The sequence below is a fragment of the Rhinolophus ferrumequinum genome, chromosome 8, assembly GCF_004115265.2.
Source record: "Rhinolophus ferrumequinum isolate MPI-CBG mRhiFer1 chromosome 8, mRhiFer1_v1.p, whole genome shotgun sequence".
Classification (NCBI taxonomy): Eukaryota; Metazoa; Chordata; class Mammalia; order Chiroptera; family Rhinolophidae; genus Rhinolophus; species Rhinolophus ferrumequinum.
Genome location: NC_046291.1, coordinates 16658887 through 16671725, shown reverse-complemented (window position 1 = coordinate 16671725; position 12839 = coordinate 16658887). Strand labels below are relative to the sequence as shown.

Sequence of the window (12839 nt, the reverse complement as noted above, 5' to 3'; positions counted from 1 at the left end):
ATATTTGTTTCATACTTTGGTTATAAACTACTACTACTTTAATTTTGTTGCTCACATTGTTCCAGCTTTGGTCATTGGAGTTCTTTGAGTTAGCTCCCGTGACTTACTCCCAACAATGTGGTTTTGTTTAGTTTTGTTTTAAATACCTTCTTTCTGGTACTACGAGATCCTTGAGGTTCATCTTGTGTTGTCCTGTCATGGTTCTAGAATCAGCCACTTCTCCAAGGAGCCCTGGTTCCTTTTAAATCAGAATGGTACAGATTCTCCTTGACTTATAATGCGGTTACGTCCCGATAAACCCATCGTAAGTTGAAAGTACTATGATTCGAAAATGTGTTTAATACACCTAACCCACCGAACATCATAGCTTAACCTAGTCTACCCTAAATGTGCTCAGAACACATGCATTAGCCTACAGTTGGGCAAATCATCTAACACAAAGCCTATTTTATAATAAAGTATTGACTATCTCATGTAATTGATTGAATACTGTACTGAAAGTGAAAAACAATGGTTGTGTGGGTACTCACCATAAACTTGCAGCTGAAATCACTCTGGGCCTGAAGAATGTTTGAAGCATTGAACTAAAATTAATTACTTCACGAGAGAGTATCATAGTGTATATCACTAGTCCGGGAAAAGATTAAATTCAAAATTTGAAGTATGGTTTCTACTGAATGCATATCACTTTCACACCATCATAAAGTCAAAAACATGTTAAGTGGAATCATCGTAAATTGGGGACTGTCTGTACTAGAAACTAAGACCTGAGCGCCAGGTGTGCTCATTGCTACTGGGGTGTTTTAAAGCAAAAGCAAATCCCTGGCATCATCTTATTTAATCCTGAAAAATATATATGTCTGTGTCTATTAAAAAAAGAAAAAAAAAGGGTATTTTCTTAAAGAACCAAAGTAGCCTGTGGCTGCCACAACCAGTTTCCAAAAAATAGTGGCTTAAAACAACAGAAATTTATTCTCTCACACTTCTGGAGCCCAGAAGTCTGAAATTAGGCTGCCCAAAGGGCCCTATTCCCTCAGAAGACTCTAGGGTAGAATCCATTCCTTGCCTCTTCCACATTCTGGTGGCTCCAGGCATTCCAGGCATATCACTCCAATCTCTGCCTGTGGTTACATTGCCGCCTCCTCTTTTCTGTGTCTGTCACATCTCCCACTGGGTCACTAAGAACATCTGTCATTGGATTTAGGGCCCATCCAGATAATCCAGGAAAATTCCTTAATCATCTCAAAAATCATTCTCTCAAAATCCTTAATCACATCTTTTGCCATAATATAAGGTAATATTTACAGGTTTCTGGAATTAGGATGTGGATATATCCTTGGGAGGGGGGGGTCCTACAATAACAAAATTAATAATGGTTTCTTAACATTGGCTATGTTCTTATGTCCCCAGTCCATATTTAGATTTCTCCATTGTCTGAAAAATATATTTTTACAGTTGGTTTGTTTGAATGAGGATCCAAACAAGGTCCACTCATTGCAGTTGATTATGTCTCTTAAATCTTCTACAATCTAGAACACCTCACTTTTTTATACTCTGAAATTGTTGAAGAAACAAGGTCATTCATCTGTATATGGGCCCACATTCTGGATTTGTCCGATTGCTTTCTTGTGGTGGTGTTTCTCTTTATTTCCTATAAACTGGAAGTGGGAGCCAAAAGCTTGATTAGATTCAGATTCAACTTTTAATTTTTTTTGACAAACTACACTACTTCCTAAATATTACAGTGTAGTTCAGATTGCATCACATCAGAAGACATAATTTTTAGCTGTCCTATGTTTCATGATCTAAGATTACTTAAAATATACAGGTGATGGCAGACACCCTTACAGTGTAAAATTCTTCCATTAATCCTCTGATGGTTTTAGTATCCATCAATGACTGTTGCCTAAATCAATTGTTTGTTAAGCATCCTTGCTCTGGTGCAGATTGTTTTCATTAGGTTAGTTTCATCTTTTATTGTCCTCTTTATTAATGTAGCATACTGTTTAGAAGAGATCTTCTTAGCCTTCAGCTCCGTTTAGGTCTCCAAATCCATTAGGTCTAGGGACATTTGAGACTGAGGGGGCACGATCTGTCTTGCCTAGGGAGATAATGAATTGAGTCAGTGTTTCCTAAAGTTCACACCTGAAGCCCACAAAACAGGTGGTTGTAGCTGTACCCTGCTGAGTGGGTTGGGGTAGGGGAAGATGGGTTGGAGGGACGCATGGTAGATCTGGTGATTTCTGTCAAACTCAAAGGCTTTTACTTGAAAGAACGACTGAAAAATAATCTTTAATAAAGCCCGAGATGTTTGATTTTATAAGAACGAATTAAGGCACGGCCAATGAAAGAGTCCATAGGGGTTAGATAGAATCCAGAGACGAGAGAGTCCTGAAGTGCCAGAACGGAGCCTGTCAGGGATTTAATCTCGGGACTACATCTCCCAGAATTCTGCTCCCCGGGTCCCACCCGCCCTGAAGCGACTGCGCGTGCGCGAGGCCGGTGAAGGCCTGCCCTCCCAGGCCGCACAACCCCACAACCCCCGAGATTCCTTGCGCCTGCATCCCTCCCCCCGCTATCGCCCCTTCAAGGCCCTGGGTCCGTCCACTGGGGGCGCGCGCAGTGCGTGGCAGGCGGTAGCGGAGCTGGCGGCTGGGAGCGCGGGTCGCGTGGCGGTGCGTGGTTGCTAGGGGCGCCTGAGGCCGCCGGGTCGCTCAGCAGGCCAAGGAGCAAGCAGCGCGGAGCCAGCTCAGTGCCGAGGCGAAGCTGAATCGGCTAGGTGAGTGAGTGTGGTGAGTGTGGCCGCGGAGCCGCGGGAGCGGCTCTCCTCCGACCCTATTCTCCCGCCCTTCCCTCTGCCCAGGTCCTTTCACGCGGGTCCCCAGCCCTTCGGCCGCTTCCGCTCCAGCCCGGCTTCCTCCCCTCCAACTCTGCATCCGCTGGGAGGCCAGGGAGCCTTGGCTTCCACCCGGCCAGGACTGGACCCCTCCTCGGAACCCTTCTTTTCTTTCTCTACGCTTGTGAACTTAGTCCGCCTCGCCTCTGGGTACCCGAACCCTGCTGCATCCCCTCACCCTGGGCCTCGGTGCCTCCTCTTTCCCGCCACTCTGCGGTTTAAATTCTCCCTTGGGTGTGAGCCCAAGCTCCACTCAGGCTTCGTGGCTGCATTTAACATGGATGGATACCTACATTTTTACTCTCCCACCTTCAGTACCTGTAGAAAAATCCTAAACTGTAGAGATTGAAACAGCATCTGAGATCCTGTGGAATTTAACTCTTCATTTATCCATCCATTTCTTCATTTAATTATTCAATAATTTTTAATAAACATCAACAAATATTTAATGAGCCAGGGCACGATGGAAGGCGCTGGCGGGATACAGTGGTCAACAAGACAGGCGTGTTCGCGGAGCTTGTAGTCTAGGGGAGATTTTAATTAAGTAAACAAGCACTTGTCATATTGTGTGGTGTGTGCTCTGATAGAACATTAAAAAGATACTTAACCCATACGCACTTGGAAAACTATTATCCCCATTCCCTGGTCTTCACAATCCTATTCTGGATCTAGGAAGTGCTTTAACCCTTCCTTCCTTGTGGAGTCATTCCTGCTTTCTCAGATACTCCAGATGGCATCTTCCTTAACTTCAGCACCTGTTAATTTAGCCAATCAACAAGCAGCTGGGGGACCCTTTGGGACAGTATTCCAATCCATCCTTCATTTCTTGTGTAAAGACCACCTCCTTGGTACCCAGTAAATTACCAGCTGCTCATTGATTGGACTGAATGGAACCTTGAAAAATTATCAGGTGTTTTCTGGGAATAAAGAGGTGAGAAGACATTCCAGATACAATGTAACTTTAGAGAAGATATGGCAAGTCCTGAAAACAGAACTGGAAACAGTTTGACAGACCTGAGTTGGGTTTGATGGGAGCCATCCGGTAACATTTAGGAAGAGGGAAATTAATAGGGGTTAGATCACAAAGGGCATTAGATATTTTGCTAAGGAGTTACAGTTGTATCCTCCAGAGCAGTGGTTTTCAAGCTGGGATAACCAGTGCCCAAGACTTCAAGGAATATACAGTACCTGCACACAAAGCTTTAGAAGAATCAGTTTCCAGAACCTCAGTTTCCAAATGAACTCTTCTAAAACTCACCTTACAAAAAAAAGGGGTGGTGGAGGGAATGTCATATCTCTCAGATTTCCAAATTTTATTGTAGTATATTGTCCCGAGTGCAAAATCCACAGTTGCAAAATGGAATATTTTGGAAATACTGATTTGAGGGAGGCCTCGTTTAGTAATTAAGTTACCTCGAAAACCCAGAAGGCTTCTTGTCTTTCCCTATTTAATACACATTGCTATTAGGATGAAGTTTGTTCCTTGTTGGGATATTCTGAGTTCAGAAGAACATAACAGTTAAATGTGACTGGAATGTTCTTTGGGACCACAGGTTTTTCAAGTTATATTTGGTAAAACTTACACAAAAATTTTTAAAGAGTTTTTTTTTAGTTTAGGTATGTGTCATTCAATAAAATAGTTAAAACTTATTTTATCATAAAGTGTTTATCTAGTTAGAGTTAATCCTTCACAATTCTTTTAATAAAATGTTTAGTATTTTCTATCTACCTCCTTTTAACAAAATAATAAACTTGGCTTAAACTTGTGATGAAATATTTTAGAATTCAACTTTAAGATGTACAAGGAATACACGTTTTTAAAAATCCTTTTACATGAGTATACATGAGTAAAACCATTTGAAGAGTATGCTGCAGGAAAACCACAGAAAGATAATTAACAGGGAAATAGCATCAGATTTGTGTTTGAAATTACTGTAGTGTCAGTGTGTGGGTTGCATGGGAAGAATTTGACTGGAGGTAGGGAGCCAATGAGAAAACTAGAGACCAGGCTAGAGACGATGAGCGGTTTATGGTGGTTCCAGTAGGAATGGAGAGGGTTTTAAGAGAGATTAAACATGGGAGAGTGGATATAACCTGATGGCAGAATACATCTAGGGAGAGTGGGACAAGGAGCAGTCTGGAATGATCCTAAGTTTCTGACTTTAGTGACCAGGTGGTTCTTGATGCAGAAGGAAATAGTAGGGGCAGCTTTGAGGAGAATGATAAAGGAGGTACACATCAGACATGCTGAGTGGAGGTCACTGCAGCACATCCAGGTAGAAAGGCCCAGGAGGTCGTTGTGTAGATTTGGGGCTCATGGCAGAGGTCTGGATGATGATAGAAAGTTAAGAATACAGGAGGTGATTGAAGTCATGGGATGGAACAGATTGCTGTGGGCGAGTTTATGGTAATAATGGCAGGTGCCATTTATTGAGCACTTACTATGTGCTAGGCAATGTGGGAAGCCTGAGCTCAGAGGAACACCACCATTGAAAGAGTGGGGAGGTAGTGGGGTGGAGAACGAAGGCAGATAATTTATAACCAAACACAAAAATGAGTATGTAAATGAAAAGTCACTTGCTGAAAACTTACCTAGATGAAGCCTTCACTTCAGAATCTAATATTCATGATCTGGAGTTGAGTTTAGCTTTCTCACCTAGATTCCTTTATGACCTTGGAATAATAATCTGATCATTGGCTTCCTGGATTTTAGGATGGGATCAAATGCTTTGATCTGCCAGTGAAATACAGAGAAAAATTTTCTCTAATGCCTGAACTTCTCACCCTCTTCTGGCAGAACTGGGAAGCCAGACCTGGCATTTTGAAACAAATCCTAAGAGTACTAATTTCTCTTAGACCCTGAAATACAAAGGACCTTGTCCTTAGGAGCCCTCCTGGGTATCATGGACAGGCAGCAGTATTCTGGACCAGAGGTGCGTAGACTTTTTGGTCTCAGGACTCCGCTAAGCACTTCAAAAACTCTTTGGGATCTTCAATATATTTTTTAGTGTGGGATACATATGTCCTGATATTTACCATATTAGAAATTGAAATATTTATTAATTCATTTAGAAATAATAATACGTCCATTACAAGTTAACATAAGTAGCATTTTTTTTTAAATGAAAGTGCTTTTGTTTAAAAAAGATGAGTGAGAAGTGTGGTGTTGTTTTTGCACATCTCTTTAATGTCTGACTTAATAGAAGACAGCTGAATTTTCATATGTTCCTGCATTCAGGTGGTTGGGATGTGTTGTTTTGGTTGAATTATGAAGAAAATCCATCCTCACACAGATAGTTAGTTGGAAAAGGGAGAAATATTTCCATAGCCTTTTCTGGTAATTGTGAGTATTCTTCTTTGGTACTACACAAAAGTTAAAGGGTGGTTTTGTGAAGGTTAGTTGCAGTGTTGAATCTGAAATGATATCACTGAACTTTTCATACTTTGTTACATTAAAATCTGTTGGTCTCTCTCTTTGACAGGATCTTTTACCCATGTGTGGTTCTGTAATATTGTGTGATAAGTATTTGGAAAATAGTGGTTCACTGAGTTATGCAGATCTTCTAATTATTGCCACATTTTATTACACAGTATCAAAAAACCATAGTCATGTTACCACACTGTCATTAGAAAAATGGTTAAGTATTGGGAAGCTGTCAAGCTCATGGTGGCAGATATGAGTTTGTCAAAATTCTAATTTTCTGTTGGAAGCTTAAATTTTACCATTGGCAACAAATATTGTCAGTTGTTTTCCCTGAAGTGACAGCTTTGTTTCCCCCTCCACCGAAAATGTCTGCCAAATACCAAAGTCTCACCCATCACTGTGTGTCATTCATTCTTTCAAGTAAACATGTGTTTCACAGAAAAATTTTGCAATTCAAACACTCACAAGTGTTTATAGAGACCATCATTTTCTGTATGCACACAAATGTACTTCTAATTTTGTCACACAGAATATTACAAAGATACTTGAGGATTGAGACAATATCATTTTTACTGCATCATCAAGGACATTCTTAAGTAAAGCTGGCATTTATTGTTTCACTGTGCGGTGAAGAAGTGTGTGATGGTGAAGGAGTTTAGCGTTAAGACCAGCACAGGACGGCATTAAAAGGGGCAGACTCTGGAGACACAGACTTCAGTCTGGATGCTTGCAGTGGTCCAGCTCTGTGGTGGTGGTGCTGGAAATAAAAGATGAAGCATGCTCTGAAGAAAGGATCTCAGTTTTGTGACTGGTGTGGTTTTGGAAAATAAGGGAAAAGAGGAAGTCGGAAGTGACTGACGTTTTCCTCTTAGATGACTGAGAGAAAGAAGGTTCCACTGAAAAGACACTGGAAAGTCAAGAGTGCAGAGCTAGTTTGACAAGCCAGGTGCTGTTTCTCAGGCACCAGCAGTTTAACCCACCATTTCTTTTGCACCATCAGTGAAAAGGCCAGCATAGTAAAAAAGGCAAACCACATCTTAGTTTTGTTATGAAAATAGTTTCACCTAGTGAAACCCCTCAAAGGGTCTCGGGGTTCCCTCAGGTTCTGTGGACCATACTTGGAGGACCACTGCTCTAGAGCTCACTCAGGAGGAGGAAAGAGGGTCCTTTCTGAAGCTGATAAAGGTCAGGGCTTCAGAAGAGCTAGTCACCTAATTATGTTAAGCCTTCAACTGTTTTTCCTTTTTCAGTAATTTGGAGATTTACTTCCCTCGGCTCTAACTGCTGTGATCAGTGTTTTCCCCTCAGGTTTGCTAACTCCTTGTGTTGAACTGTGTTCTACAAGAGCTCCCTGTCTTCACGTGTACTGACCCTCCCTTCTCATTAGGGCTGGGGTACTGACCTTTCTCAGTAGGACTTGAAGTTCATTGCTCCTCCAGCTTTCTTTAGGGAGTCAGCTTAGTTTTATCTCCTAAGAGAAAGGGAGTCTGGTTCCTACACTCCTCCCCATTTTATTTTGTTCCACATAAGTCAGTTCTATCTTCTAACATAACTATGGAGCAATTAAAGTAATCTCATGAGAGATCTTGTGAATTGTAGACTCTGAACCATTTCTGATGTCCTGAGTTCCCCTGGTGACCGAGGGAAACACCTAGATGGAGGAGGAAAAGGAAACGGCAGATCCCAGGAGTCACACACACTCCTGTAATAGAGGAGAGTGATTTAATCAGTGGGTAATGAATAATTGCTTTCTGTACAAACAGATACCTTGTCCAAGTTGGTCTGGGCTGGGCCCCTAGAGACCTGATGAGTTGACACAACAGCCATAGATTTTTCAAGCCTAGGCTGCTCATCACTCACTCTGACTTAAGGAGGAAATTTGAGGCAAAATTACAGAGTGGAAGGCAGAATGCGATAGGCAGTTTCTGAATGCTGTATACAGATGACAGCAGGATGTTGAGATTCCTGAGACGGAATGCTTTAGAAGGGAAGAGGCTGGAGCCAGGGACTTCTGTCAGGGCTCTACTGTGACAGTCCTACACTTGGTGGTGGGGGGAGGGAGGTGGATTAGGGATTGGGCTGAGCCAGCCGTGCAAACAGAAAGGCATGTTTGAGACCATTTTGTTTATCTTTAGAATACTCTGCAGTTCTTTACTCTCCTTTCTTGTCCCTTTAGTCAAGTATTTTTTTTTTTTCTTAACAGCTTTGTGTCGGTATAATTGACATGGAACATATCCATCACTCCCAAGTGAATTAATTGTTGTTTTCAAACTTTGTTCTGGGGAGCCTCAGTGCTCCCATGAAGTTGTTGGGGGAGGAGAGTTGGGCAGCATCGCTGAGGAAGCCAAACTAGGGCAGTGATGTCCCCACTTCTGCCAGATTAGCTCTGCATTTGTCTGTTATAGATACACAGGGCTTCCCTATAAAAACTATTGTGGGTTTATACGGCACATCCGTGTGAAAAGAGAGCAGTCAGTGGTAAAAGATAGCCTTTGCAAAGTGTCAAATTAGAGGAGTAAATACACAACGGATATTCATAGAGAGAGGGGGGCTTGAGCTGGGCCGGGGGAAAAAAAGGTGAGTAAAATAATAAAGATTCAGAAGGAGGAGGCTTAGTGGAGTATAAAGGCCTACCGACCGGTTTCAAAGGTTTATCCCAGGAGTTAGCGTTAAGACCAGCACAGGACGGCATTAAAAGGGGCAGACTCTGGAGACACAGACTTCAGTCTGGATGCTTGCAGTGGTCCAGCTCTGTGGTGGTGGTGCTGGAAATAAAAGATGAAGCATGCTCTGAAGAAAGCATCTCAGTTTTGTGACTGGTGTGGTTTTGGAGAATAAGGGAAAAGAGGAAGTCGGAAGTGACTGACGTTTTCCTCTTAGATGACTGAGAGAAAGAAGGTTCCACTGAAAGACACTGGAAAGTCAAGAGTGCAGAGCTAGTTTGACAAGCTGGGTTGAAGTGGCTGGACATGCACGTGGAAAAGGTGCAGCAGACAGTTGATGATGAAGACGTGAAGCATGAGAGAGATCAAGGTCTGAAAACTGACTGTCCTCCTGCAGGTGACCGTTGAAATTATAAGAGCAGATTGGTTTGCTGTGGGAGAGGATGAAAGACATGCTGTGGAGAATTTTGGCGGGGTCCTCAGGTGGAGGAAAAAAAGGTATCGGTAGGAGTCGGGTGTGGTGATGGCAGAGATTCTGCACCAAGAAAAGAAGTAGCAACGAGATGGTGGGAGGAGAGGAACACCTGTTTAATCTGAAGAGGCCCATCTTGTGGTTTTGCTGGTTATGCCTGTTGTGGGTACATTTGTTTATTCAGCAAATGTTTAAGGAACCCTGATTACATTTCCAGGGCTGGACGTATGCCATGCGAACAAGGTCCCAGTTCTCATAGAGCTTTCATTCCGGAAGAGAAGGTAGACTAATAGCAAAGGAATGTTTAAATCATTGGAGTTTTTCACTTTAAAATATAATTAGTAAGGTTTTTGACTAGGTGATTCGTTTATATAGCTCAGAAAGCAAAATGATAGAAAAGGTATACTCAGGGAGGTCTCACATCCCATTGGTAACCTTTTTTAAAAAAAATCAGTTTCTGTTTATCCTTCCGATGTTTCTTTCGGCAGTTATGAGGATATATTAATATGTAATAATTTTAGATCCTGGGAGAATGAAAACAGAGACCGGAACAAGGTAATGTGATAGGGAATGATTAGGGGTGTGCAGTATTAGGGTAGACAGGCTCTGTGAGGTGGTGATAGTAGCTGAAGACTGAGTGAGGGATCTGAGCGAGCCTTTTAGGCCACTCGGGTGTTTTAGCGGGAACGCAAAGACCCTGGGAGCACAGGTGGGAACGTGCCTGGTGAGGGGCAAGAGTGGCTCTGATAAGGTCTGAGAGTCAGGAGTCGGATGGTTTGAACTACCTTTTACAAAGAGCACCATAACCGCTGCCCGGAGACTAGCTTATAAGAAGAGGTCAGAGTAGAAGCTGGAACCGCTGGTGAGGGATGATGGTAACTGGGAGACGTGCGTGCAAGGGCGCATGTTTGGAACTGGAAGGACTGGTGGATTGAGGAGTGGAAGTGAAGATATGCTGAGGTCAGGGTGAGAGCATTGCCGCAGGGCATGTTGGGAATTTCTGTGTTGCATCAACTCTCGTCCCAGGGACTTAGCACCCTTCTGCCTGGAGAGAGAGAGAGAGAGATACATATGTCTTTGTTTAATTGAAGTCTTCTTTGCGCAATTGCAGCTTATTTCCTGTCCCTGATTCTAAAAGATTCCTTGACTCTAAAAGGTCAATTAAATAAGGAATGTGATTGATCATTCCTGTTTTATTAGCCCTCCTCCCACTTCCCTTAGCCCTACTTTTTACTACAATCTGACATTCCCGTCTAGTTTCAAGGAGATTAAGAGATGATGTGCCCCTTCCTTGAATAACTGATTGTAGAGAACTTTGAGCTTCCCACATTGCCCCCTGCTCCCTTGACTAGCTCTAAGCTATCTCAGCCTCTAGGTTCCTGGTTCTCAGCCTGGTGCTGACAGCAACTGCTTTCTCAATTGAAGGCAAAACGAGAACTTTGTGTTTTGTTGGGCAACGAGGTTTTCACATAAAACCAAGTTTAAACAGCATTTCTCCCCTAAAAATTGGAGCCCTCCCCCCACGTTGTGTGTTGATGGGCCCCAGAGAAAGTGCTATTCAATGTTAAACTTCATCTGCCAGGCTCTGGTGTGTGCCTTCCCCCTTACGCTCCCCTGAAGCCGAAATTTGCAGATGCACTGGCAGGTTAGAGCGCAGTGTGCTGGGCCGCTAGTTCATGTGAAGGTGGCCACCCCCCAGTGGCTGCGTTGGAAAGACTTGTGTCCTGGCGAGGCTCTTCCTGCGGCGTGTGACCTCAGTTCCTGTACCTCAGGGATGACAGGTGGAACCCCCAGTCAAGCCTGCTTCAGGTAATGGAGCAAGGAGTGACTTCTATTTTATCATCTTGAATCATTCAATGGTAAAATCCATTCCTGCCAGTCTAATTTCAAAGAACGTTGAAGTTGATTGGGTGCTGCCTGCCTGCTGGTCCGAGGAAAACCAGGCTTCCCTTAAAATAGTAATGACTTTTTCATTTTGAAATGATTTCAGACTTGCCAAAAATTGTAAAAATTGTACGAAGAATTCCTATTTACTTTTACCCAGATGTATCAAATGTTAATATTTTACCATACTCACTTTATTATTCGTTCATATCTGGTCTGTGAACTGTTTTTTTAAATGTTTGAGAATAAGCTGCAGACATGATACCTCTTTACATCTGACTCTTTCCTAAAAAATTCCTAAAACAAGGATATTCTCTTACATTGACACAATATAATGATGAAAATCAGGAAATTAACTTTGATGTAATACCATATACTATAATGCTATTATCTGGTCTACCTTATTCAAATATTGTCAATGCCTTTTATCTGTTTCAGGCTCACACATTGTCTTCCGGTGTCATGTCGTTTTAGTCTCCTTTAATCTGAATAATTCCTCAGCCTTTGTCTTTAATGAGTTTGACACATTTGAAGGGTACAGGCCAGTTACTCTGTAGAACAACCTTCAACTTGGCCTTGCCTGATACTTTCTCATGCCTTGAAGATGATGCATTTTGGGCAGGAAATCACAGAAGTGATGACGTGTCCTTCAATGCATCATGTCATGGAGCACATAAAGTCAGTTTGTGCTATTTCTGACGATGGCATCTTTGACTACTTTATTAAAGTGGTGGTGTCTGTCAGGTTTCTCCACTTAAAGTTAGGATTTTCCCCTTTGTAATTAATAAAATCTGGTGCAGGTATTTAGAGACAATATAATTATCCTATTTTCCAACAATCTTTCACCCACCAATTTTAGGATCCACTGATGAGTTTTGCCTGAAGCAGTTGTTACTGTAGTGGTTGCCAATGGGGATTTTCTATTCTTATTAATTGGAATTCTACTGTAAGGAAGAGTCCCTTCTCCCTCATCATTCATTCTTTTATTCATTTATATCGGCATGGATTCGTGGATTCTTCTTTTAGTTAATCTGATAACTCATTTATTTTGCTGTTCATATCGTCCTAGATGTGGTGAGAGGGACCGCCTTTAAGGTGGCTCTCTGTCCTTTTTGTCCCTTCCACTTTTAAGAGCTTTGTTGAGGTATAATTTACATACCACACAATTGATTGACCCAGTATAAAAGTAGAATTCGATGGCTTTTAGTGAATCTGAACAGTTATGCAGCTGTCACCACAAGTCTGGTTGTAGAACACTTTCACCACCCCAAAAAGTTTCCTCATCCCCATTTATACTCATTCCTCTTCCTACCTTTAGCCCTAGGCAACCACTGATCTACTTTCTATCTCTGTAACTTGGTCTTTTCTAGAAATTTTGTAAAAATTGAATCATATATTATGTATGAGGTGAATGTTTAAGTAAAAAAAAATTTATTACAGTAAAAGACACATGGCTATTAATCCCCTCAGAATACTCCCCATCACTTCAAACACACTTAT

At 42.1% G+C, this 12839-nt stretch overlaps 1 protein-coding gene across 3 annotated transcripts in view; it reads left to right on the top strand.

Moving 5' to 3' along the window:
* The first annotated feature begins 2523 nt into the window (after positions 1 to 2523).
* TTLL4 (tubulin tyrosine ligase like 4) overlaps positions 2524 to 12839 on the top strand; it is a 39042-nt gene continuing 28726 nt past the window's right edge. For 2 of the 3 annotated variants that reach the window (XM_033112417.1, XM_033112419.1), the window contains exon 1: positions 2524 to 2779. The gene's annotated coding sequence lies outside the window, so the exon portion shown is untranslated. Of the gene's footprint in view, positions 2793 to 12839 lie in introns of all 3 variants that reach the window. The other variant, XM_033112418.1, reaches the window with a different exon arrangement.